Source organism: Miscanthus floridulus, chromosome 16 (genome assembly GCF_019320115.1).
Source record: "Miscanthus floridulus cultivar M001 chromosome 16, ASM1932011v1, whole genome shotgun sequence".
Lineage (NCBI taxonomy): Eukaryota > Viridiplantae > Streptophyta > Magnoliopsida > Poales > Poaceae > Miscanthus > Miscanthus floridulus.
The window spans coordinates 104,313,977-104,341,440 of NC_089595.1; the positions used below are offsets into that span (position 1 = coordinate 104,313,977).

A 27,464-nucleotide genomic window follows, 5' to 3' on the forward strand; every position below is an offset into this window, starting at 1 on the left:
TTCTAGTCCTTACCAAGCGGGCGTCCTCAGTCGATTGGTCCTAGTCGGCTCTGACTGCACCAGTTAGAGGAGCTGTCAGTAGGGGTTTGGCGCATCCCCGGTCGGAGACATAGGTCAGAGTCAGAAGTGGTGTTTAGCTAGGGCTTCTGGTTGGAGAGGTCATCCAGAGGTGGGCCGGAGTTGGAAGCGAGTGCTTGTTCCTTCTGAGCGAGGCCTTCTGGTCAGAGAGGCAGGCCGAAGTCGAAAGCGGGCATCGTTCCTTATTGGCCAGGCCTTCTGGTTAGAGATTGGATCGTCGTTCTGGCCTTTTATTTAGGTATTTTGGGCCAGCCTAGGAGTTGCGCGTCATTCGCAACATTGTCTACTGGGCTAAACTTTTGTTTTTGGGAAGCCTATCCATGAGGGACCCCAGGTTTATGAACCCGACACCTATTCTTCTTTTTCACAAGAATAGAGTTGGCTAGCTAGTTGGAGTGGTATACTTCTTTGATGAATCCGGCTACCAAAAGTTTGGTGATCTCTTCGCCTATGGCCCTGCGCCTCTCGTCATCAAAGCGATGCAGGCGTTGCTTGGTGAGCTTTGAGCCCAAGACGACGCATAGTGCATTCTCGACGACCTCCCTCGGTATGCCCGGTATGTTAGAAGGCCTCCATGCGAAGACATCCTGATTTGCGCGTAGAAAGTCAACGAGCTCGCTTTCCTATTTGGCCAGGAGCTTGGTCCCTATCCGAACCATCTTGGTTGGGTCAGTGGGGTCAATCTCCACCGCCTTGGTTTCCTCAATCAGATGGAAGGCACTTAAGGAGGTCGGCCCATTGTAGTCGGGGACTGATGGAGTCACCAAATTCCTAAGCTCTGAGAGCTCGGTGGAGTTGATGACGGTAGTGGCAAGCTCGTAATGCTCGTGGTCGCACGTGTTGGCATGCGAGAAGGTGCGACCCATGGTGATGATGCCATTCGGTCCTAGCATCTTTAGCTTGAGGTAGGTATAGTTGGGGATCGCCATGAACTTGTCGTAGCATGGCCATCCTAAGATGGTGTGGTAGGACCCTAGAAAGTCCACCACCTCGAAGGTCAGTACCTCCGAGCAGAAGTTGGCTCAGACACCAAACATGATGGGCAGGTTGATCTACCTAAGTGGGTACGCCAGCATACCTAGGATCACATCATGGAGGGGAGAGCTCATGAGACGGAGCTCTAACTGAGGGATGCACATGGCGTCAAGGGTGTCGACATACAGAATGTTGAGGCAGCTACCTCTGTCCATCAGGACCTTGATGAGGCGCTTCTTGCGGATGATGGGGTCAACGACGAGCGGGTAACAACCAGGTCAGGCGACATGGGAAGGATGGTCTCTCTAATCAAAAGTGATCGAGGAGTCCAACTAGCTAAGGAAAGAGGGGATGGCCAACTCAGTGGTGCGCGCCTTTTGGTAGCGTACCTTATGCTGGCGCTTTGAGTGGATGGCGTTGGATCCCCTAAAGATCATGAGGCATTCCTCAGGGTCGGGGAGGCTTTCTCCATCCTTACCCGTCACGCCTCCCTTCTTGGTCGCGTCCTCCTTGCCTTTCCCTTCCTTTGGCTTGCTGGCTTGTCGCAGGAAACGCTTAAAGAGATCGCAATCCTTATAGAGGTGCTTAATAGGGCAGGCATGGTTGGTGCATGGGTTCTCCATGAGCTTATCGAAGTGGTCAGATTGGCCCTGCTGGGGCTGTTTGCCCACGTGATCTACAGTGGCGACCAAAGCTGGGTTGGCCGATTGGCGCCGATCCTTCTTGCTCTTCTTGCCCTGTTGTGTGGAGGGGGCATCGCCTTGGTCCTCGCGCTTGGCCTTGCCCTTGTCTCGACCGCTATTGAAGACCGCCCCAACTGCCTCCTCACTAGAGGCGTGGTTCGTGGCAATGTTGAGCAGATCGCAGGTGGTATTGGGCTTCATACAGCCGAGCTTGTGAACCAAGGATTGGTAGGTTGTCCCAGAGAGGAACGCACTGACAATGTCTACGTCGACGACATCAGGAAGGGAGTTGCATTGTTTTGAGAACCTATGGATGTAATCTTGTAGGGACTCATTGGGCTCCTATTGGCAACTCTTGAGGTCCCAGAAATTCCTAGGACAGACATACATCCCCTGGAAGTTCCCAATGAAGACCCTCTTGAGGTCCGCCTAGTGGCGGATGCTGTTGGGCGAAAGGAATTCGAGCCATGCCCAAACATGCTCCCCCACATAGATGGGGAGGTACTAGATGATGAAGTAGTCATCATCCACTCCACCAGCTCGGTAGGGGAGCCAAAAGTCCTCGAGCCATACACCAGGGTTCGTCTACCCAGTGTACTTGGTGATGTCGGTGGCCGGTCGAAAATGCTGTGGGAACGACGCTTTTTGGATGCGGCAACCAAAGGCCTATGGCCTCAGGCCATCAGGGATAGGGCTTCGGTCATTTGGTCGGCCACCATGCCTAGGGTGCCTATCCTCATACTTCTCAATGGTCTGACCATGACCCACGCTACCTGCTCTTGCCGCTATTCGATGGACGTCATCATCGTGCTGAGTATGGCATCGATTGTTGATGATGCTATGAGCATCATAGTTTGGCTTGTGCCACTCACGCATAGTTGGTCGGTGTGGAGCGGGCGTCGGGTCAGGCTGCGGTACAGCCACGGCTTCCTACTCTATGCTCGATAACTGCTGCGGTGGGTGGACGGAGCGATTCGACTGGTGCAGCCCTAGTCCCCTGGTTGGGCAAGAGGCCATGAGCCAGTGTCACAACGTGGAGCTCTCCACCTGTTGAACGATGGCGGTCTCCACCAGTGCCCAAAGATTCTGGTGGATTGCCTGCTCCTGGGGTTGGTAGGCTTAGGGAGGCCACGTAGAAGCATCGCCGTAGCAGCGATGCTCTGGCCAGCCCAAGCAAACTGAGGGGGTCATCCCCTCCGTCTAGTATGTTATGCTGGATCTGATGGGCATGACCCCGAGTGCTGCTCATTGGGTTACACGCATGTGGCGTAGCGTGATGCGCCGAGCGCATCGGCACAGGCGGTGGCAGGCTCTGCCGCCTTTGTCGTAACTCCTCGTCGTGTCCCTACGCACGCGCTAGGGCCTACGCATGAGGGTTCAGAGGGGTGTGAGTCTGCAAAGACTCCACTACCTCTGGTAGCTGTCCTAGGGCATCCGCCATAGCACACTCCTAGGACAGAGGGTAGCTAGGTGCCATGACATCGCCGATGCTGGAGCCATCACTTTTGACCTTGTCATCGACGAGGTTGTGGAAGAAGGTGGGGGCATAGCCCGCCATCCCCATGAACTCAGACGTGAGAGGGGCAGCGTCAGCATCCTTCGGAGCCCATGTGCACACATGTCCACTAGATACGCGAAGTTGTAGGGGAACCGGTCACACGGCGGACGTGGTGGGGACAATGTGGTCCCTCTGGAGAGTTGACGAAAGGTGTTAAATAGTGAGTAAAGAACAATATGTACATCACTCACCGTGGGGTTTGAGCCCAGCATGGGCTCGAGGCGAAGCGCGAGTGTCTCGACGTTGAGGTCGTCGAGTGGCCTGGGGCTGGTGCAGGGCGCTCCTCCTCCAGTTGGCGCCGAGACAAGTGCCTCCTTGCGGAGGCAGAGTACGCCGAGCTGGTCGACGATGAAGTCCAGACTCCCAAAGAGGAAGGTCTAGAGTGGCATGAAGACAGGAGGAACCCACATTCCAACAAGTGGGAGCGTGGGAAACTCTAGCGAGCCAAAGTGAATCATATCGCTCGAGCCTGCCATGCCGAAGATGGTGGAAAGGTGGGCCATCCGATGACCAAAAGTGTGAATAGACGGCGTCTCTCCCCACGGATGGTGCCAACTATCGGTGCGAAATGTGCCTGACAAGTAAATATTTGTAGTTTTGCCGTGCACGCGATGACATAGGATTTATACTGGTTTAGACAACGTGCCCTACATCTAGTTTTAGTCGATCAGTGACTTTATTCCTAGGCCTAGGTTCTCAAAGTTTGTTGTGGGGTTATAAACGAGTAAGGAATAAGAAGGGGGTGTTAGAGGCCCAGTCGGGCTCTAAACCGAGTGGAAGAGAGTGACGGATGCTCAAACGTGCGCTAAGTATTGGAGCGTATGCTCTGTGTGTCCAAGCTTATCAGCTGTTGAGAGCATGTAGACTATGTAGCTGTCGAGCTCTAGAGCTATTGAGCTGTTGTCCTCCTTTTCTTTTAGGAGAGAGCACATCCCCTTTTATAGATGAAGGGGGTGGCCTTACAAGTCAAAGACGGAAAGGGAGAGTGTATGGGTGCTACCTATTCTTGTTGCCCACGCCGTCAGGTATGGCACGCCATCGCCCACCTTTCTGTTCATGACCTGCTTTATCTGACAGGCAACATAGTGTTCGCCCACCTTACTGTTCATGACCTGGCAGGCTGCACAGTGTTCGCTAGGGACGGCAAACAACGACGCGCATAATACTATTTGTGCTCTGACGCGTCTGGCAGGTTGTATAGTGTCCGTCTGACATGGCCTAATAGCATCGTCCTGCAGGTGCATAGGGCATGGTAGGGTACGGTTATCGGTATTGCGGTTGACTTGAGCGCCTTACCTTATCTGCTCCGCCTGCTTCCCAGGCCCACACCGAGGAGGTGTCCTGGTCGGTTGTTCCCAGTCGGCCCCGACCGTGTCGATCAGGAAAGAGAGGCGAGCAAAGGTCCGGCATATCCTCGGTCAAAGGAACGGGGTTGGAGTCAGACTGTGGTCCCACCACGGCTAGGCCTTCCGATTGGGGCTCCGACCAGGTCTTCTGGCCGGAGGTGCCGGTCGGGGACCAGATCGTGGTCTCGGCCTGTCATTGTGTATCTGGGTCGGCCTAGATGCCTGTTGTCGCTGCGCTACCTGTTGGGCCGAGTATTGCAGGGAAGCAGGTCCATTGGGGACCCCGGGTTTATGAACCCGACACATGTTCACGCCAGGACAAGCAATAGAGACAAATTAGGTTTTTTCCCTATAAACTCAACAGTTGCATAACTATTGTGTGTGACGTACACAATCATATAGCAGTACTCCCTCCATCTCACAAAGAAGGCATTTCTAGCATAGTGCTCTGTAGAACCATATTAAATTTGACCAAATTTTATATAAAGGGCAACAATATTTATCATACTAGTGAAATAAGAATCATTAAATTTGTCATAGAATATATTTTCATATAACATACACATTTGAAATCGTAAATGTTAATACTATTTTCTATAAACTTTATCAGAGTTCAGATAGTTTGACTTTGACTCAAAATTTCATTCTTTTTTAGATGGACTTAGTACAAAAATAAGTTCAGACTATCAAGCTTCGTAGTCATCCTTTTATGCTTAAATCAAAACATAGAGGGGGGATGTAAATAATGTATACACATAATCGACTATACTGAATGAAATATAAGCAACACTGTATATGCCATTCAATCTACTTGCCCGCCTAATCTACTACACCCAATTCTGAGAAAAATTGTATCAATCCCCACGACTAGACATTACCCACCTAATCTACTTGCCCTGATCGCTTATCTTATAATTCGTCTTTTTCAGCTTGTTTTTTCAGCCGGAACAGTATTTTTCTCTCACGATAAATCAGCCGGAACAGTGTTTCGGCTTATTTTTTTCAGCTAAGCGAACGGGATATCAATAGAATGTAGGTTGAAGTATTTAGAAACAAGGAGCTTCCACTATTATATACTACCACCAATGATTGGCATTTTCATTGATAATCCTATAGTAGGGCCACATTTTTCAGTTACATCAGTGTAAAACATAGGCTTTCCACTACCGTATAGTACCAGCAATTGGACATTTCATTCAGAATCCTACGATACAGGCAGTTGTTCCCGTTGTAGCATTATATTTTTTGTATTTAATTTCCTCAACTGAATTTATTCTGATGACCCATCCTGCTCTCTTTTTTCATTCAATTTTGCCACATTACCAAGAACAAACAGCAATTAAGGGGCTGATTGGTAGCCGGGAGCGGGCCGTCCTCGCACGGTTTACCTGCGTGGCCTCGTTCCAGCGTCGTGTTTGGTTTCCCTCCTCGCATCTTTAGCCTACTCGGTCTCGTACCTCTACCTCCGTCCATCCCGCATGCCTCCGTCTTCTCGATTTCCACTTCCCTCTCGATGCAGGATGGCTCGATGCTTGGCGTGAATGCTTCGGGCGAGCGCGGGAGATGCCCCCGTCCCGGCGAGCGCGGGTGTTGGCTAGGGTTACCGCCCCCCGTTTCGCGCCTCTCGTTCCTTCATTGCTCTGGTGCGCCTTTCCTCTTGCTCCCCCTCGATCTCGGTTGACCGTCGAAGTCGACCTTGACCGGTGGATTCATGGTGGTCCTCCGGTGCCGCGACAGTAGACCTCACCTGCGCCTCTCTCCTCTTCCTCTCTGTGCGGTGCTTTTGTTGTTTTATGTGCGGATTTTGTTTGAGCTCTGCCATGATTCTAGGGTTCTTGTTCTTACATACTCAGATCTATGACCTGCTATTCCTGATCTACTTGTTCCTTGTTGTTTCCCTCTGGTTCCACGCTCAGATCTCGGGTATGGTTAACTTTTTTTATCTAAATATGTGGTACGCCGCAAATGCATGATCCCTATCTGAATTTTTGCTTGCTCCTCGACTAGAGTGCCTGATTGCGGGGATGGATGTGTCCCAAGGCTTCATGGCTTTTCTGACACTCGGTTCCAACTATTTTCTTTGTAATTGTCTTTGATATTCTTGTTAAGCCTATGATGTAACTAAACTGCCATGTGTACTGGATTACAAAAACCTGATGACCTTGAGCTTGTGAGGTACTAGAACTCTAGTCTACTTCTTATTGGTTTTCATGTTTGTTTCTTACCATTGCTATGTTGCCTTTTGTGTTTCTTATGCTCCAAGCTCAAGGTCAACCGAGGAAAAACTGTTATCTGAGGCCAATCTGTTAACCACTTATAAAGATGAAAAAGTTTTTGAGAAGCCTGTTGCCACTGTCGTTGCCAAACCATCTTGGCTATTTCTTCTTTGCATGGTTCAGTCTTTCATGTTGCTGGTGCTCATCTTTTACATTGTTAAACGTGGAAAGAACTGCCTATGATGATTAACCTATAACCATGTACTCATCAATTTACTTCGACCTTGTGAGGTACTGGGACCAATTTGTTGATGTTTAATATATGGTAGGACTGTTGTATTATTTTATAATATCTCTTATGCTCTAAGGTCTTAGTTGATGATGATACAAATTGATCTGAGGTAATGTTTGTGTTGTTATGCTTGTTTGGATGAAAATGGTAGTAACCTCACCAAAGTAATACATGGGTGCTCACACCTCGTGCCATGCTGCAAACCAAACACAAGGAGGAGAATCAGCTCATTCCTAAAATTGGTGTAAGCAGGCAACCAAACAAACTCACTGGCATCCAGTATCACCCTCAAAGTTACAACCAAACACACCTAGATGTATGGTTTTAGCCTGTCTCGCTCCGCCCAGAACCGGCCCTCCATCCCGGATCCCGTCCCCTGGAGCAACCAATCACGCCCTAAGTGTACTAGCAAGTATCAGCCTCGATAAGTTGATAACCCCTCAGCTCTGGTCATAGGAAGGGGTGGATTCAGTATATAGATTCTCGAGTATGACTATGATTACCCAACAATTTAGACAAAACATTAGGTCTATATTAGGTGCACAAATGTGTACTCCCTCCATATTGGTAATTCAAATCGTTTCGGACAGCGATACGGTCTCCAAAGCATAACTTTGACTTCTTATTTTTATAAAAATATTTATTAGAAAGTGATATATGTATATTTTTATGAAAATACTTTTCAAGACAAATCTATTCATATAATTTTCACGTTCCCAAACTCAACAACTTAAAAATTATTCATGATTTATATTTTAAATGTTTGACCTAAGGCTTTTCCAAAATGACTTAAATTACTAGTACGGAGGGAGTATATTTTAGTTGTGCTTTCTTTATTTTCCTGTCATTTGTTTATCAAAAAACTGTTTCCTCTAGCCTCCTCCCACCACACTCCATCGAACCTTATTCAGGCCTATCGAAAATGCCATTCGCCAACAGTCGCCTAGGCCCTCAATCACACATGGTGGTATCTGCATCGTGCCAGTCCTCGCACGCTCTTAATCTTGTTGCCTCTTCCAAATCGCAATCCCCACACGAACACTAGGCCGGTTGCTAGACACACCGACATGCACACAGGCGTGTCATCATGATAGTGTGCAGCCAATGGTGGACGGCTTTGGTCTAGGACAGCCCTGAAATCCCACATCCACCACGCTAGTCACGGGGTTTTGTAAGAAATCCACTCTAGGGGGAGTTGCTAAACTTCAGATATCTGAATAGCTTCCTTTCAGGCGACGGTTGTTGCAAATATTTTATATCAAAATTGTAGCTTTAGTTCGTTGTAATTTCTGTAGGTATAATCTGCAATTTTCGGATCCAAGAATAAAAAAAATGACAGACAAAACCACAAACCTGACAAAATCTCATATATGTTGACACAAAGACAATTAACAATTCATATTTTTTTTCTATGGTTAGACAAGGACAAAAAATAATATATTGTAACGTAAAGACAATTAACAAATTATAAACAAATCACAAAAGAATAAATACAAAGTAGTTTTGCCACATGGCCAGCACGTCGCGTGATGTAACTCAAATTTTCAGACGTTTAGGAAAAATACCACTCTAGTGTCTTTGTTCAAAATTTTGATGTTTGACTCTGCCAGTCACAAAATTGAAGTTGTTTGATCGATGTAACACCAACTAAGCCCTTGTTTAGTTCGTGAAATTTGGATTTTGGGGCTACTGTAGCACCTTCATTTTTATTTGGCAAATAGTGTCCAAACATTGACTAATTAGGCTTAAAACGTTCGTCTCGCAATTTCCCACCAAATTGTGCAATTAGTTTTTCTTTTCGTCTACATTTAATGCTCCATGCACGGGCCGCAAACATTCGATGTGACAGGTACTGTAGCAACTTTTTGGATTTTGGGGTCCAACTAAACAAGGGCTAAGAACTCTTAGATTGTGAGATATTGAGATTGAAAATGAAATCTGCTCAAAAAATTTACTTGCAGGAATTCACTTATGCTACGAAGGGTAACTGGGTAAAGCTTATCATATCCTGGCCAACAAGCCAGTACATCACCTGGGTACAAGACGCAAGAAAGAAGTCCTAGGCAAGTAACTGTGATGTCCTGTCCACCAGCCTTTTATTTTACATGCATACAAGGAAGAAAATATGGGGGGAAAAACGATGCGAAACCTAGGAAATATGTTGTTGTTGGCTGCTGTTTATTTGTCTCATGACACCGCTGGGGTCCCAAACTGTTTATTCTCTTTTGTTAACTATAGTTGAGTGAGATGAGGCGAGCTCAGGCCGGCGGCAGCTGCAGCCGGAGGCCGCTCGACCCGGTCTGGTCGCCGCACGGCTGCTGCCTGACGACCGGCACCGGCTCGAAACCGAGCGTGAGCTCCAGCCCGACCTTCTCTTCCTCCTGATCCGCTACCAGAACCTGGTTGCCGAGTGGCGGCTCGGCCTCGGCTTGGATCACGTGGGAGGCCGCCGCCTCCACGTCGGTGTTCTCCTTCGATCCCTTCAGGTGGTGGCCGTGGCTGCCCGCAAACTCCTCATTGCGGCCGCCGTCGTGCTCAAGCAGCTCCATGACCATCGGCACCGGTTCCAGTTCCTCCGCCTCTTGTTGTTGGCCCAAAGGAGGGCTGGGCGACGCGCGCACGTTCTTGGTGGCCTTGCCCTTGCCCTTGCCCTTGAGGAGCTTCGCCTTGGAAGCGTAGGAAGACGAACCCTTACCGCGCTTCAACCCCGTGCGGCCGGTGCGAGCGAAGCGGAGGAGGTCGGCCGCGGCGGCGGCTTCGGAATTCTTGGCGAAGTGGCGGATGTCGTAGGCAGCCGACGACGACGCGCCTGACGCCGAGCGGCGGCGGCAGGGCCGCGGCTGCCTCGGACGACGCGGCATCGTCCTGCACGACGTCGACCGGCACGCCGAGTTCCCCCTTGAACACGGCCTGGACGGCGTCGACGCACTTCTGCCACTGGCCCGACCAGAGCAGGCCGACGGCGCAGTACACCGGGTTGACGATGCGGCCGCACGCCTCGTAGAGCAGGGAGAGGAAGACCGCCTGGCCGTCGGCGTCGGCGTCGGCGTCGCCGGGCGCGGCGGTGATCAGGTTGAGCAGCCCCGCCCGGCCGTAGAACTTGGCGAGGAAGTGGGTGGCGTTGCCCTGCGCCTCGGGGTTCTTGATCCACTGCAGGCAGGGGCGGATGGTGCAGTCGTCGCTGCAGCCCTTGCGCAGGGCGCGGCAGCCGTTGCAGCTGCTGACCATCCGCATCGTCGCCGCCCCTCCGGCGGTGGAGGTGGATCCACTCATCGGGAGCATGCTTCTTGCCGAGTTTGCTATCCTATACAAACCCGGCCGCGCGGCCCACGTTGTTGGAGAGGGGGAGGGCGCGCGTGGGCGGTTTTAGGCTATCCACACCGCGGAACGCTAAACCGGCCGGCACAGGCGGTGGCGTACGCGCGCGCCCGCACCGCGCGCTCGTATTGCGCGCGCACGTAGCGGCCGGCCGGTGGAGCGCTACTGCCAGAGGTTCACTGTTTACACGTTAAATATACTGTAAGAGAGAGAGAGTTGGGGGAGAGAGAGAAATGGGGAGGGAGGGGAATAAAATATAGAGTAGTTGGTATAGAGTATGGAATAGAGATAACACGGTTGCAGGAGAAATAGATATTGAGTAGAGAATTTTGATGAGTAGGATAAAATATTCCTTTTTAGAGATAGAAATAGAGGTGAACGAGTGCGGATAGCCTTATAAGCGGAGACCGCAGGGCCGTGGCCCGTGGGCTGCTGCCTGCGCAGGGCGCCAGTGGTTTTGGTGGGGTGGGGGGAGGCGGGTTCGGCGTCCGAGGAAATGGATTCCACTGCAGTAATAGCGAGGCAACTGGAGATGGCCGAGAGGAATTGAAGTCACCCAACGGCAAGATAGGAGCTGGATGTGCCTCGCGGCAGAAGAATCCAAAAGGGTCGATCAAAATGGCGGACAAGAGACGAAAGATCGGCTGCACGGGCTATCTTTTATATTTACACAAATTTATACAACACATATATGTTTTAGTATAAAAAAACACATAAATTTTTTAGCACAAAAAAACACACAAAAAAACACACTGCCAGCCATGACGAACGAGCAGGCCAGCCAGGGGAATCGCGCCCGCCAGGGGAATCTGCGCTTCGACTGCCTCCTTCAGCGCACGGAGAATCGCGCCCAGGGACGCCTCGACTGCCTCCTTCAGCGCACGGAGAATCACGCCCAGAGGACCACGACTGCCAGCCATGACCAACCGCTCTGTAATTTGTCTTTTCATAGAAAAAAATTGTTTTATGTGATATGTGATCTATTATCTGTAGATCTATCATCTTGTGATTGTTTAAAGGTAGAAGAAGGATAAAGGTAGAAGAATGGTGGAGATTGTTGGATCTTAATCTTATGGTGCAAAAAAAATCATGTGTTGGAATTACATAAAACACATGGTTGTTCAGTTTTAGACAGACTCTATATTTAACTAGGCACTGCTGCCCACGCTTCGCTGCGGGTGATGTGCTTAGTATAGGAAAAATCTTTAAAATATGGCTTATATGTCTAATATGTTTTCTCATCATGTTGCTACGAAAGGTTGGTCTATTTGTACCAAATACTTACTTAACTTTGTCTAGATATACCTGCACCTGAAAAAAAAATGGTAAATCAACCTATTTCACCATTCAAGTAACGTAACAACTTAAGAAAAAAAATAACATATATGAGGCTCTTATGGTAACATTGGTAACTTCACGGTCTACGTGAGTCCTGATGATCTTAATACCATCATTATAGATGATTAATTGATTGTGCGCACACATATATGTATATGTATAGCTCGATAGTTGTAAGGCTGCATAGCGCAATGGCAATCCCATACATGAGGAATTGTTTGTCCTAAACTGTAAAATTATAGGGGAGCAGCCATTGCTAGTTCGGTAGGCGAGAAGAAAAGGTTGAGCTCTTCTCAGCAGACCAGCCTGTGCAAAGCGGAGATCTTCTCAGCTTGTATTTGGCACAATGTCGCTGGCCTGTGCAACTATCGATAGTGCGTGTTGTACCAGATTCTGATACCTGCAAAAAAAAGGACTCCCTTAATATCACAAGTTGCTTACACATGCTAAACTGAAGTCTTCAATCACATCTTGCATTAAAAGGAAAAAAGGGTTACATGACGAGGCATTAGCAACTCAGGGACTGTGTGATTGGGTTTCTTTGGTCTTCTTTCATGTAGGGTGCATTTCAGATCGATAAATACATTAAATATGTATTACTTGGTGGCAAAAGGAGCAGCACCATTGATGAAAGAATTGGAACAATGTTTTGCATGCTCAGACACATAACCACGTTCAGAAAGGGCGCTGTAGATGAGCTTTTCCCTGGACTGATGTTTGCCATGGGAAACAGTACAGAATTTGCTTAGAGTTCAAATTTAATGGTAATCTACGACCAAATACCTATGGGTATTATATATAGTATGCTATTATGACATTTATATTTTGTATTATTATCAGTAATGGCAGAATACACGAGTATGAGAGAAAAACTAAAAGGTCTTTTCTTCTTTCTAGTTGAGCCTCTGTAAGTACCGACGTGCAGTTTAACCAGTAGAGGCAGTCCTTTTGCGAACATCAGTAAATGTATTTTTTATTAATTGCAGTTAACACATCATTCATTTCATAGACTAATTCCCAAATTGCAAAGTTCAGATTATTTCCAAAGATGTAAACTAATAAAAAGTGAGGACAAATAATTTCACCTTTGTCAAGGGTTGAACACAATTGCCCACAATTGCAGCACCAGTATTTGGCATAGCATCCCGTTGCTCCATACATCCAAGAACACCATTAGTTTTTCCATACTACCTTGTCTGCAGAGTTGATCAATAACAGCAGTTCAGTTAATCCACTAATTCAAGATATATTTGGGTTATAGTATCACTGCACCTAAGGAAAACACTACATATAGTAATTTCTTGTGCCTTTGGAAGCGGGAGAGCTGGTTGGTTGCTGATAGGTGGAGGACTGAATGATGGATGGATTTATCAAATATGTATTGATATCCTATATAAGAAGATGAATTTCAGCATAGCATCATTGTGCTGACAACATATCCATGGCATAGCAAGTGGGCTTAACTTACAGGTCATCTGAACTCGCTGCTTTGAGATGGATAAGGTAGTTATCTCGTAGGCTATAAGACACTCACTATCGCTATTGCATACAAGGCTGCATTACATACCTCACAGTACACAACAATTTCTGTTAGTAGAGCTTAACCGGCGGTATGCGTGGCAAAAAAAAACATTAGCAACAATCTAAAAGGTATTATGTCTGAAATGGTAGTGGCAAAAACAATGCATGCTGCTGTTTTTATCGAAAAAAATGTTTTATCCAATATTTTTCTTCGCACTTTGCAATTCAGGATGGCATTAATTTTACTATAGCAATTTTATTCGACGAACACTAAAGTCCATCTTTCCTCTTAAATATGCCATCCCAACTAAAGTGCTTCATACCAAAAACATGTTATCATGCCTAATAAATTTATTGTATTAGAACAAACAATGTTCTAAAGATTTCCTTTATCAAAATTAAGCTCAGGTCAGGTGACGCCTGCTAGGTGAATTAAGCTCATATAGGATCTATATTTTCAAGACTTTTATCACCTCAATGTATCGCACCTGAAAAATAACAAAATGTTCCTTTATCAAAAAAATATAGGATCTATACTTGTATAAAAAAAAAGATTGGCATGAGTCCAGTGTTGTAGCTCAATTTCTATGCCATTAAATTACAGAAGTCAGATGAAATGTCCAGGCAGAGACATTGGCAGTTGTTAGGATAAGGAAATGTACAAAGAAGGCTTAACAGGCTGCATAAATCACAAGTGGCATTGCAATTGTTTGGAAAATAAGGCCAAGGTGTGAGTTGACTAAAAACAATATGACCAACGACCACTGGGAATTAAAAGTGACCAAAGAAAATCAAATAATACATTGCATATAGATTATTTGGTTCATCTCCCATAAGGCCAAGACTCAAGTTTCAACTTTGGAATTGCATTAGGATGTTAACACATAGGAATGACTAGCAGATCATAAAAAAATAACAACAGATAAAAGCATATACTTATCCTTGTGGCTGCTGGGTTATATGCGATCACTAATCAAGGTGCATCCGATTAGCTTGGCAAATAAGAAAAAAATTACTATAGGTTTACCTTTGAAACAGGTGACAAAAGAATTTCATGGATAAGGAAGCTGGCATCCTTGCTGCCAAGTTACTCCCACTTTGGATGAACTAAGAAATATCTTACTTATCAATTAATCATTGCACCAGGTATGTAAGTTTTGGTATTCAACATCAGAAGAAGTATTCTTGGTACTTTATTTCTCTGCAAGCATTCAAGAAACATGAATGTGACAATTTAAATTAAAACACATGACTACATGATGGCCGAGCAAGTGTGAAATTGGGAAACATAGTGGTCTATAAAGCAAAGAAATGCACTACAAATCTCATCTGTATCACCGAAGCATCCTCTGTATCACAAAGAAATGCTAAAATTGTAATCCATGAATGAAGGTCAAATATTAACACCAAACAATAATTCATCAGATGTGAGACAGTATATCACATTCCACTCTTTTATTTCGAAAAACAATCAGATAAATAATTTTTCATCAAGGTATCAATGGAACCTTAGCAACATAAGAGGAATTTACAAAATTAGAGATGCATATAGAAACATAAAGGCATAATTATAGAGTTCATCAGCCAACTTTTTGGTCATGCAGCAAAAAGTCGCAAAGAAATATAAACAATATGGAAACTAAACCATATAGACCATGTATCATGTATTGAGGTTTATAATCATACAGTAGGAAAATTGTGAATGACATGAAAGGGAACAAATTTGGATATACAAATGGATGTAGAACAAAAACCTGTGAATAAATAAAACTGACAGAAATACTAAGTGCCATGTGACATGTCTGCATTTAAGGTATAGGAAATCCAACATCTACAAGGCAATTGATAGGTCACTTTCCATCTAGAAAAACAAATCAGTTAGGATATTAGGAAGCACTTAAATATTTAAATATGCAGAGATAGATAGGCAGCGGATTCATGTCCATACGTTCAGCAGGTCGAAGGCATTAAATAGATATGCTTCTCATATAGCCAAGAATAGACGGTGCCGCAATGAATCCATGAACCATCTCATCTTTTTCAGAGCTAACTATCACAACCATGTAAGAGCTCAATTTGTTCACAAATTGATAAAGTAGATGTACTGCTTGAAAAACAAAACAAATAGAACCTGAAGGAAAGTTTGTGGAAATTAATAGTGGGTTCCTAGAGCACTTAGTTACTAAGATTGTTTTTGTAATCAGTTTGAGCAACCTATATCTGCAAATATGAACAAATAGATGAGAGGACAAAGGACCATTAGTGGTAGACCTGTGCTGAACTTTATTAGCGACGACCATGTGGATCCTCGGTGGCGTTCCTAGCAAGCTGCTGGGACTCAGGAAAAGCAAACACAGAGATGTCAGTCAAAACCTAACCAAATCGAGAAGGACGCAACAACCCCACCGAGATTGAACCCCAGATCTAGACTGAGAAGAAGGGGACACGAACCTGGACGGCGTTGATCTACTCGAAGACAGTGGCGAGGTAGACCTTGGGGAGTACCAAGCTTGGGTAGAGATGAAGATGAGGGAAGCGCTTGTAGCCGAGGCCGATCATGACCCAAGCGCCGTTGCCGTCAGCAAGGGCCACCAGTCCACGCAGCTGCCGCATCTAGACCTATAGCCACCGGGGGGAGGAAGAGGACACAATGCGATTCATCCACGCAGTGAGGTGGCCATGTTCCGCGTGGTCGACTCACGCCCACGTCGAGGCCCCGTATGGAGTCCTTGAGCGCCTCCACGCCGGCCGCGAGCCCCTCGCTAGAAACGGAAGACGCAGCACGGTCCGGCGGGACGGACACAGTCATGCCATCATGGGGTAGTGGTCGCGCCATCGGGAGATGGAGGGGTAGGGGAGGGGGAGGCGGGCGGGGGAGGGGTGGCCGCCAACGCCGGAGAGACGACCGGCGGCTACGGCGGTGACAGGGTCGTGGAGCTCATCGAGGCTAGGGTTGCAGGGGGAAGGAGGGAGGAGCAGAGGAGGGGGAGGCCAGCGGGGGAGGAGCCGGTGCCGGCGGTGAGGTGGAGCTCGTGTGGCTAGGGTTGGAGGCAGCGGGGTTGGGTGCCTGTGCGACTGAGAAATGGAGATGGGGATGGGATGAGAACCGGAGATGGAGACACGATGGGAGCCATGCCGAGCGTACAAATGTTTTCGGAGGAGGAGAGGTATTAAATGTGTCCACCTACCCGATGTGATGGTAGCATAGAGGGGAGGTATTAAATGTGTCCACTGCGTAGGTGAAGATGTCCCGTGCTCTTAGATTTACTGAGTGAATTTCTGGATAGCTTACAAAGGCACTCGTGTATGCATGGAAATTTACTGCCTAGTATCTATTGATAGTAAATTCATTAATGTAAAACAAGAAGGCACATGGGATGTAAATTTCTCCTATCCTAGTAACTTTTTTATGTAAAGAACATGTGAAAGCACAGTGATGTAAATCCCCCTACCGTAGTAACTTTTTGCATACAAAATACACCTACAGTTTATATTGTCCTTGCATGCATGGTCATTCAATTTTTCATTTACTTCATTGAATACGTCCACTTGCTTCATTTATCCACTGCCGAATGCATGGAGGAAGACTGATTGTGACACGCTTCATCTGAGTCGTGGAATTTCTATCTAACGCACCAACTAAATAGAACGTATGTGGACACCTTGGGAGACCGCCTATTCGGCGTGCCTTTATATCTCTAATGTAACATTGAGAAGCCTAAGTCAGATTTCATAGGATTGATGGTTAAAGATTAGGTTGCATCATTTCCATTTTACTTTCTAAAATAGTCCCTGTAGTATAGTAGGTTCACCGTTTGAGTTTCTTTCTAATAAGACCTTTGTCCAAAAAGAAAACAATTATTCTAGGTGTATTTTTTTGTTGAAATGTCTAAAGTTTGACTAAATATACAAGTAAAATATTAATATTTATGACACTATATATTTATATATAAATATATTACATGACAAATCTAATGATATTTATTTTATTAGTTTGGTACTATGTTAGAATTTTATTCTTTTTTTGGACAAAGAGAGTAGTTGGTAATTTTATTTTATCATCCATTTTGCATGGTTGGTCCAAGCAAAATAGTGGGCAGTTTTTTGACAAACCTTTCTAATTAGCGTTAGAGAAAAAACGTCTATTTTCATTCATGGATAACCATTCATTTCATAAGAAGGCAGTGGAATAGTTTGTGGCGAGGCACATTTTTAGGTTTAGAGAACAAATACACAAAAGTGATACTAAAACAAAAAATGGAATCTATGCTAGGCAGACTTTTGGGGGAAACCTTAGGTAAGTCAATGACCGGTTTTAGGGGTAGGTAAGTCAGTGATAGGTTCTAGGGGTGGAAATGAAAATATCCGTATTATACAAGTTTGTATCTGCTAAAAATATTAATATGGATATCTGTATCTGTATTCATATTTATTAATAGGGATAGTAAGTAGATATATTCCAATTGACTTTTCATCATTTCATTATTCGAATTCAAATCCACATAGAAATAAATGTGGATTTAGATCGATGTTCTGCATTTATTCATATTCATATAAAACAAAGCACTTAAATAAGACATGATAATTTTTATTTTGTTTAAAACTAATATATTTTATAAAACTTATTATCAAATATGCTATTTTATTTCATTTATTAATTTAATATATATTTGTTTCAAATATGTTATGGTTGCCTAACAATCTTTTGTGTGCATGCAATATATACGCATATTTGATCTCTAATTGAGTGTTTTATCATGGTTTCATTCTTCTACATAAATCATTTATAAGCAAATGGATAAGCTATCACCCAAATTGAGGAGATATAGGAATGCAACCCAAATTCAAACTATATGGTTGTTAGCGCTAGCTATCGCTGGTAACGCCAGGTAGGCTTGATTAGGTTAAAAAAAGCAAATAGGTTGTCATCATTCGTCACTGTATTTGAGTTATCATGAGCATCATATGCATAATCATCATATGGGAAGCTCAAAAACACCCCTCCTCTCTGTCTACACTCTCATCCTTTCACTGTTGATGTTAGTTATTTATGTTCATATGGTAACCGTAGTGACTCAGGTTTCATAAATAGAATATGATTAACTAAAATGTGTGCCTCAGTATAATTGGGTATAGATTTTGAGCCTTGATAAAATTGTGTTATACTTGTTGAGTATGCTTGTGCTCACACTTGTTTAAATTCAACAAAATATCATATTGGTACTAGATGGTGGATCTTATAAGTTTTCTGAGGAGTTTCGCAAGTGCTAGGTGTGTGCTAGATCCCCTAATCAATCATCCCTATGGAGAATGGAAGCAAGAAGAGAAGATTAAGAATCATTTTCGTTGTGTTGTGCTAAAGGGTTGACCCTTACTATAATATGGTCAATGTTATATAACAAACATAGGTCTCTAATTTTTTTTCCCATTTTTTGCTGCTATATGTGTACTACAGACACTGTGGACACACATATGGCAAGTGCTTGATCTTCTTTGAAAAAACAGATCCAACAGTTTAGCAACCCAAATATTTGTTCTACAATCTCAGGTTTTGAAATTTAGTTTTTTTTTTCAAATGATCTTAGATGTAAACAATCTATATCAAATTTGTAGCTCTCAATGCCATCTATAGATTTGTACTTGATAAATTTTTTGTTTGAGATTGTTTAGAAGCCCAAATATTTTTTTTTTTTTTTTGATATAGGTAAACTTAGCTTTTATAGGAAGCCCAAAAGGATCTGCTATCCAGGCAGCACATTACAATGATGACAGAAAAAGAAAGAAAGGAACATGCTGGGGATACCAGCTTACACTAGACCAATCAAAACGAGGAACCTGACGCTACGCGCCTAGAGAGCTAACAAAACAACAAAAACTAAGCTGCAACAGGCTGTGAAACAAAAGAAAGAGAAGCTGAATCAAGCCTTCAACTTCTACATCTTCAGACTACTTCCAAAATGCCTCCAACCAACCTTTCATGATGCTGAGTTTGCCCTCCAAGAATTTTGCATTTCCCGATCCCGAGAGAATCTTCCATTTCTGCGTGAAATTAAAGATTTTAAAGAAAACCTCATTAGATGAGCTTGGGAATCTCTTTCCTATCCCCATTTTGTTTATGATATTCCAAATCACCCAAAGCTCAATAGCAAAGATAAAAAAAACTCTTGCAAGGACCTAGGTGTTCTGTCAGACCCCAGCGCCTCCTTAAAATAAGCCCAAATAGTTCTAGCCAAAGCACACTACTGCAGGAATCTTAACCGAGGCGGGCAAAATGGGTTAACCGAGGTGGGCAAGCCGTCCACCTCCATCCAAAGGTCATGGTTAATGTAATGAACATTGTAAGGAAAATGGACCCTTGGCCCATTTACTTTGGATTTTGGTGTTTGATGATCAACACAACCAAATTGGACTAATGAATTTACAAGTGATTGTTTTGTAGTTCAATAGGATGCAAGACGTAACTTGGACGAAGGCAACGTGATGATCCGATGATCAACACCATAAGCAAGACCTTAGAAGCACAAGAGAAGACCCAAGATATCAAGCAAAGTCCAAGCATGAAGATAGGAACCACGCCGTATGCAAGATCGTGAAGAAACGAGCTCACAGAAGTGACCGGATGCTGGAGGAAAGTGACCGGACGCTCCAATCAAGAGGCTCGGCAAATAGGCGTCAGCAACAGCGACCGGACGCTGGCGGCAAAATCAACCGAACGTAGGACAGCAGAGTCTGGTCGAGTACAGAGAGGTTCCAGAGTGGTGAAAATGTGATCGAATGCGTCCGGTGGCATGTGACCGGATGCTGGCAACGTCCGATCAGTAGTTCGTGGCTCCAACGGTCGGGACGACAGGACGTGTCCAGTCAGGACGTGATCAGCGTCCGGTCAGTAGCAGAAAAGCGAGATTTCATCCCCAACGGCTACTTTCTCAGTGGGGCTTATAAATACAACCCCCAACCGGCCAAATAAGTAGTGTGGAGCTGAGGAAACATACCAAGGGTGTTGATACACCATTTTAGTGACCTCCACTTGCATAGTGCTTAGTGTTTTATTAGGTGATTAGCGTAGGTGCTTTGCGAAGTGCTTAGGTTGATTAGACCACCGCTTATGCGCTTGCTCTAGGTTTAGGCCTAGTGTTTAGTGAGGTTTGCATACCTCTTACCACTCGGTGCTTCTGCGCATCATTGTTGTACATCGGAGGGGCTTGTAGTCTTGCGAGATCACACCAACCGTGTTTGTGGTGTGGCCACCATCGTGTACTGGAGGGAACAAGACCCGCAGCGTTTCGATCGGAAGCTTGATAGTGAAGACGGCGGGGAGCATCTAGAAGAGGCTTGCCAGAAGACACGTTAGAGACCCACTTACGCGTGGGGAAGGCCCGAGGCTATCCATGGAGTTACCTGACCGGGAGCTTGGTCCTTGCGAGGGGCTCCAACGAGGACTAGGGGAAGCTTGCGCGCTTCTCGATACCTCAGTAAAAATACCGGAGTCATCGATGGGAGTTTGCATATCTCTACCTTGCTCTTTAGCTTCCGCATTTACATTGATTGCATTACTCCTTTTGTGGTAGAGATAGCAACACATTAGCAAAACCGTAGTTGCACGTTTAGATAGTTTGTCTTTTGCATAGGTTTTGCTAAGGTTAAAAAAAGAGGCCATAGTTTAGAGTTAAAATTTTAAGTTGCCTAATTCACCCCCCTCCCCCTCTTAGGCGTCACGATCCCCTTCAATTGGTATCAAAGAGGGTTGGCTCAAATTGGACCTTTGGCTTAACCGCCGTTGAGCCGACGCTATTTAGAGTGGTTAGGATGGATACCTCTAGGCCTCCGCACTTTGACGGCACTAACTTCCCCTATTATAAAGCTAGAATGGCTTGCTATCTTGAGGCGGTTGATTTGGGAGTTTGGAGAGTCACTCGTGATGGGATGAAACCCATTAAGAATCTCAAAAACCCCACAAAGAGTGATGAAAAAGAAATGCATTTCAATGCTAGAGCTAAGAATTGCTTGTTTGAATCATTTAGCATGGATGTGTTTAACCAAGTATTCACTTTAAATACGGCACATGAAATTTGGTTAAAACTTCAAGAGCTCCATGATGACACATCTAATGTTTGTAAGCAAAAACATTGTCTAGCTAAACAAAATTATGATTCCTTTACAATGAATGATAATGAGCTTGTTCGTGATATGTATTCTCGTTTGAATCTAATTAATCAATGAGCTCCATTCAATAGGATTAATAAAGCTAGATGATACGGACATCGTGAGGAAGATCATCTCCGTGTTACCACAAAAGAAATATGCAAGCATCATCACCATCCTTCACAACATGGAGGACTTGAGCACCATGACCCCGAGAATAGTCATTGGCAAGATAGTGGCATTTGAAATGCCATGCAAGATGGGTCAAGAAGAAGCCTCTTCATCAAGCAAAGGCAAAGCTCTCGCATGTAGCGAGAAAAAGAAGATGAAGGGCAAGCAAGTTGAGACAAGCTCAAGCTCAAGCTCCTCAAGTGAAGATGAAGAAGAAGATGAGGATGATAATGATGATGATGAAGATTCAAGTGATGATGATCAATCTTCCTCCTCCACCTCCGACCTTGATGAAGAATCAATCAAACTTATCAACAAGGTGGAGAAGATGATCCAAAGGCTCAATGTCAAGGGTGTGCCCATCCAAATTCAAGATCTCATTTTCACCAATCAAATAATTGAACAAAGAAAGAGAGGATTCTATGCATGCGGCGAGTTAGGGCACTTTGTGGAAGTTTGTCCAAACAAGCCCACACCCAAGACAAAGAAGAAGGCATGCAAGAACCAAGCCCTCACATCAACAAAGTCATGGAATGATTCTTCAAGTGAAGAAGAACACCATCACAAGAGGCGAGGCCGTAAGCACTCATCATCAAGCTCTTCTCGTATGTGCCTTATGACATGAGGTAACGAAAGCTCATCCTCTAGTGAGAGTGATAGTGATGATAAAATGCCTTCTTATGATGAAATTGTGCAATAAAATCTTAATTATGCTAAAGTTTGTACTAGTCAACAAAAGAAGCTCAAAAAATTAAAAGAGAAGCTAGATAAGCATACAAAACTTTGCTTGAACAATATGAGAACTTTGCTAATCTCAATGTTGAACTATCTACTAAAATTGAGAAACTTAAGGCTAGTGCAACAACAACTGCATGCACAATCAATGATGAGCAACTTGTAAAGAAAAATGAAAGATTAAAAGAAAAGTTAGCTAGCTCACAAGATGCTTATAAAAGTTTGCTTGCTAAAATGGAAACCATGTGCAAACATTGTGATAAGCTAACTAATAAAGTTGCTAAGCTTGAAGCCGTTAGTACAACACCCACCAAGGCATCTAAAAAGAAAAGCTCTATCTTTAACATGTCTAAAAAGGATGCCTCTACTTCTTGTAATTATTTATGTTTAGACTCATCTTTGTGCAACCAAGTTTGTGTTGAGAAAGTTGTTGTAGATACAAGCACATAAGAAGTTGCAAAGGAGAATGAGCAACTCAAGCAAGAAGTAGCTCGCCTCACCAAGGACTTGACTCAAGTGAAAGGCAAGGCGAAGCAAGCCCAACTTCATCAAGATAACACCATCAAGGGAGTGAAGAAGCTTGATGAAGGACAAACCATAGTTTGCTACGTGTGCCACAAGGAAGGTCACAAGTCCTATGAGTGCAAGGTGAAGAATAGGGGAAGAGCAAAGAAGAAAGAGAAGAAGCAAACAAGCAAGCTCTCCAACACCTACACAAATAAGGTAGACAAGAAAGCCCCCACACCTTATCTTTTGAAGAAGAAGAAAAATGACAAGGTGGTGACCATCAAGGTGAACAAGCAAGCCAACAATGGGGTCAAACGCTTTTGGGTGACAAAGGAAATTATTTTCAACATGAAGAGCACTAAGAAGATTTGGATCCCGAAAGGAAAGTGAGAAGTCCAATGGACTTTGGGGAATTTGGATATTTGACAAGGTGTGGATGCATTTCATGGGGTGCATCATGATGGACAAAGTCATTGCCAAGTGGGTTAGTGAATACTATGAACCTAAATTCCCCTACCCATGTTAGGTAACTAGATTCTATTTGCTTCAATTGGTATTAGATTTAAATTTTCCTACAATTGGTATCTTTTAGCATCTATTCATGCCTAGGTTTGCATTTGCATGCTTATATCTTTTGTCATGCATACACTAGGTATCTCATATGGTAGGCTTGCTCAGTTTCATTCTTATTCCTTGGAGCAATCCTACATGATTTAAAATTGTTGAGGAGCATGGCACATAGCTTGTCCTCCAATTGTTCATCTAATATGTGGTAAAGTCCAAATTGTAGATAATTTCTTCCGAATATCATCTTCAAAAATGATTCTCACATTCATTAGACGTCATCTTTCAAGTGGTATTATTGATTCTAAAATCAATATGCATGACTTCTACAAGTATCCCACACTTGTGTGCACAAATTTAGGGGGAGGTTACTCTACAAGTTGGATGCTTTGAGACTAACACCTTTTCAAGCTTATCATGTGTGTAGTAGTCTCATTGCAAGGAAAATGGAGTTCTCGGAGTTAAGCATCATACTTTAAAGATCCACCACCGGTTGCAAATGGTAGAAATCAAATTGGTTTCCGCATGTGGTATTTCTAAACAAATATCATCATGTTGATTTCATTTTGATATTTATATGCTTTCTCCATGCATTTTATAGATAAAGTTCCCTTGAGCAAAAATTTGCCAATTATGCATATGCTTTGCCTTCTATCATATGTATACATATATTTAGGGGGGGCTTTGTCTATATAATGTGAGAGTCAAATTTTGTGATCTATTTCACTCTACATACAAAGGATCATAAAGTTTGACCCTCCCTTGTGCTACTAATGTCTTTCTTTTTGGTGTTTGATTTCAAAGGGGAGGAATTCAGAGGACCAAAAGCAAGCATTAATTTGTAGTAATGGTTCGAAAAAGGGAGGATAGTGGATTATGGATTAGCCTAAGTAATGGGGAAAACTTGTAGGAAGCAAGGCTTAAATCCATAATACCACATGGGGATATTTGCAAGGGCAAGATAAGTTTCTATATAGTCTTACAAGTAGTATCTTTTAGCATCATATAATCTTGCCCCTTGCATTGCATCCTAGCAAGTAGGTAGTTTTAAAATTTCAAAATTCCATTATTTGCTTGCTTTGGTCGTGTTGTCATCAATCACCAAAAAGGGGGATATTATAAGGAAAATGGACCCTTGGCCTATGTACTTTGGATTTTTGTGTTTGATGATCAACACAACCAAATTGGACTAATGAATTTGCAAGTGATTGTTTTATAGTTCAATAGGATGCAAGACGTAACTTGGACGAAGGCAACGTGATGATCCGATGATCAACACCATAAGCAAGACCTTAGAAGCACAAGAGAAGACCCAAGATATCAAGCAAAGTCCAAGCATAAAGATAGGAACCACACCATACGTAAGATCGCGAAGAAACGAGCTCACAGAAGTGACCGGATGCTGGACCGGACGCTAGAGGAAAGTGACCGGACGCTCCGATCAAGAGGCTCGGCAAACAGGCGTCAGCAGCAGCGACCGGACGCTGGCAGCAAAATCGATCGGACATAGGATAGCAGAGTCCGATCGAGTACAGAGAGGTTCTAGAGTAGCAAAAATGCGACCAGACGCTGGCAGTATCCGATCAGTAGTTCGCGGCTCCAACGGTCGGGACGACCGGACGCATCCGGTCAGGACGTGATCAGCGTCCGGGCAGTAGCAGAAAAGCGGGATTTCATCCCCAACGGCTACTTTCTCAATGGGGCTTATAAATACAACCCCCAATCGGCCAAATGAGTAGTGTGGAGCTGAGAAAACATACCAAGGGTGTTAATACACTATTTTAGTGATCTCTACTTGTATAGTGCTTAGTGTTTTATTAGGTGATTAGCGTAGGTGCTTTGCGAAGTGCTTAGGTTGATTAGACCACCGCTTATGCGCTTGCTCTAGGTTTGGGCCTAGTGTTTAGTGAGGTTTGCATATCTCTTACCACTCGGTGCTTGTGCGCACCATTGTTGTACATCGAAGGGGCTTGTAGTCTTGCAAGATCACACCAACCGCGTTTGTGATGTGGCCGCCACCGTATACTGGAGGGAACAAGGCCCACGGCATTTTGGCCAGAAGCTTGATAGTGAAGACGACGGGGAGTATCCGGGAGAGGCTTGCCGGAAGATACATCGGAGACCCACTTGCGCTTGGGGAAGGCCCGAGGCTATCCACGGAGTTACCCGACCGAGAGCTTGGTCCTTGCGAGGGATTCCTTGTGAGGGGCTCCAGCGAGGACTAGGGGAAGCTTGCGCGCTTCTTGATACCTCGGTAAAAATACCAGTCATCGACGGGAGTTTGCATATCTCTACCTTACTCTTTAGCTTCCGCATTTACATTGATTGCATTACTCCTTTTGAGGTAGCAATAGCAACACATTAGCAAAACCATAGTTGCACATTTAGATAGTTTGTCTTTTGCATAGGTTTTGCTAAGGTTAAAAAAAGAGGCCATAGTTTAGAGTTAAAATTTTAAGTTGCCTAATTCAACCCCCCTCTTAGGTGTCATGATCCCCTTCAGTTAATTGGCCAACCGTCTTGGTTAATCGATTAACCAAGGTAGTTACCCTAAACTACTGGCTGTTGCTAATGATGATGATGAGGGTTGTTGTCCTCCATCAGGTTCTGCATTCACCGTTGCCGTCGTTGTCGTCGACGAGTTTCCTCTAGATGCACTGACACTCGGATATGCTTCACCGTGAAACTTTCAGATGGTGTAATCCTTGACGAAACCATACCAGATCAAGTGAGATTGCACTGTGTTATCTTCCTAGGCAAGCTTGTTCTTGCAGCTATTGCACGGACAAACGATGCACGGCCGATTCAGACTCAGACAATACCTTTTCGCAACGGCAACAAACTTTCTCACATGATCCAGGTCAGAAGGATCTAGCCTTGATGTCTTATACATCCATTCCCTGTCCATGACCGCGAACCTTGCACACAAACAGCAAAAAAGGCATATAAGTAGAGCAATATGGAAAAAATGCAGCCGGCCAACTCTAGATCTGATTTCTCTCTCCTCCATATAGATCTAGATCTAGATATATAGATCTAGATCTAGATCTAGAGGAAAAGCACCAAAATCATGAAAAATAGAGAAGATTGAGGGTTGGAGAGCGAGAATCAACCTCTTGTGGTTCCCCCTTCAACAAATCTAAGGACAAAACTTCTCCCCCTAGGAAATGCCCAATTTTTGGGGTTTTAGAGCTCAAAACCGCAAAAATGGAGAAGCCATGGGGAAGAAGGGTGGGTGCGATTGCATTTATAGCCCAGGCATAACCAAGGTGAGCACTATAAGGTAACCACCTTGGTTAATCACTTGTTAATCGAGGCAGTTGCCTTGTACCAAACGCCTCGGTTAACCAAGGCGGTTGGGTTAGGTTGCCCGCCTCGATTAAGCATTAACCGAGGCAGTTGCTGGGCCAGCTGCCCTGCCATGAATAACCAAGGTGGGCAGATGGCCCAACTGCCTCGGAGTCCTATTTTGAAATGCCCTGTAAAAGATTTAGTGTAGTAGTGGCACACCCAAAGAAGATATGATCTTCATTTTTAGACTCCCCACATAGACAACACTTCCCACTACCCCTCCACATCTTCTTTAATTTTGACCCCAGTTTGAAGTTTTAACATCACATATTTTGAATTTTTTGAATTTTTTCAAACAAACTTAGATAGAGACACACTCTATACCAAGTTTGTAGCCTCAATGTGTTCTACAACTCCGTAGTTGACAATCTTATTATTTGAGATCGTTTAGAGATGCAAATATTAATTTTAAGTCATCATATTTTGAAACTTAATGTTTTAAAACTTTTTGAACGACTTGGATGGAGACACTTTATACCAATTTGTATCAATCGATGAGATCTAAAAAATTCTAGTTTATTTTTTCATTTGAGAACATTAAGGAGCCCAAATATTCAATAACGATGACGACATGGCTAAAAACCGATGACATTAGTCTAAGCTAGTAAACTAGATGATACCATAAAAAAAGAACATTTGCATTAGTGAACATACTCTAATTCCAACGGG

At 44.3% G+C, this 27,464-nt stretch overlaps 1 pseudogene; it reads right to left on the reverse strand.

Annotated features, from left to right (window-relative positions):
* Nucleotides 1–9,406: 9,406 nt before the first annotated feature.
* Nucleotides 9,407–10,430, reverse strand: LOC136511179 (LOB domain-containing protein 41-like; annotated as a pseudogene).
* Nucleotides 10,431–27,464: the final 17,034 nt, after the last annotated feature.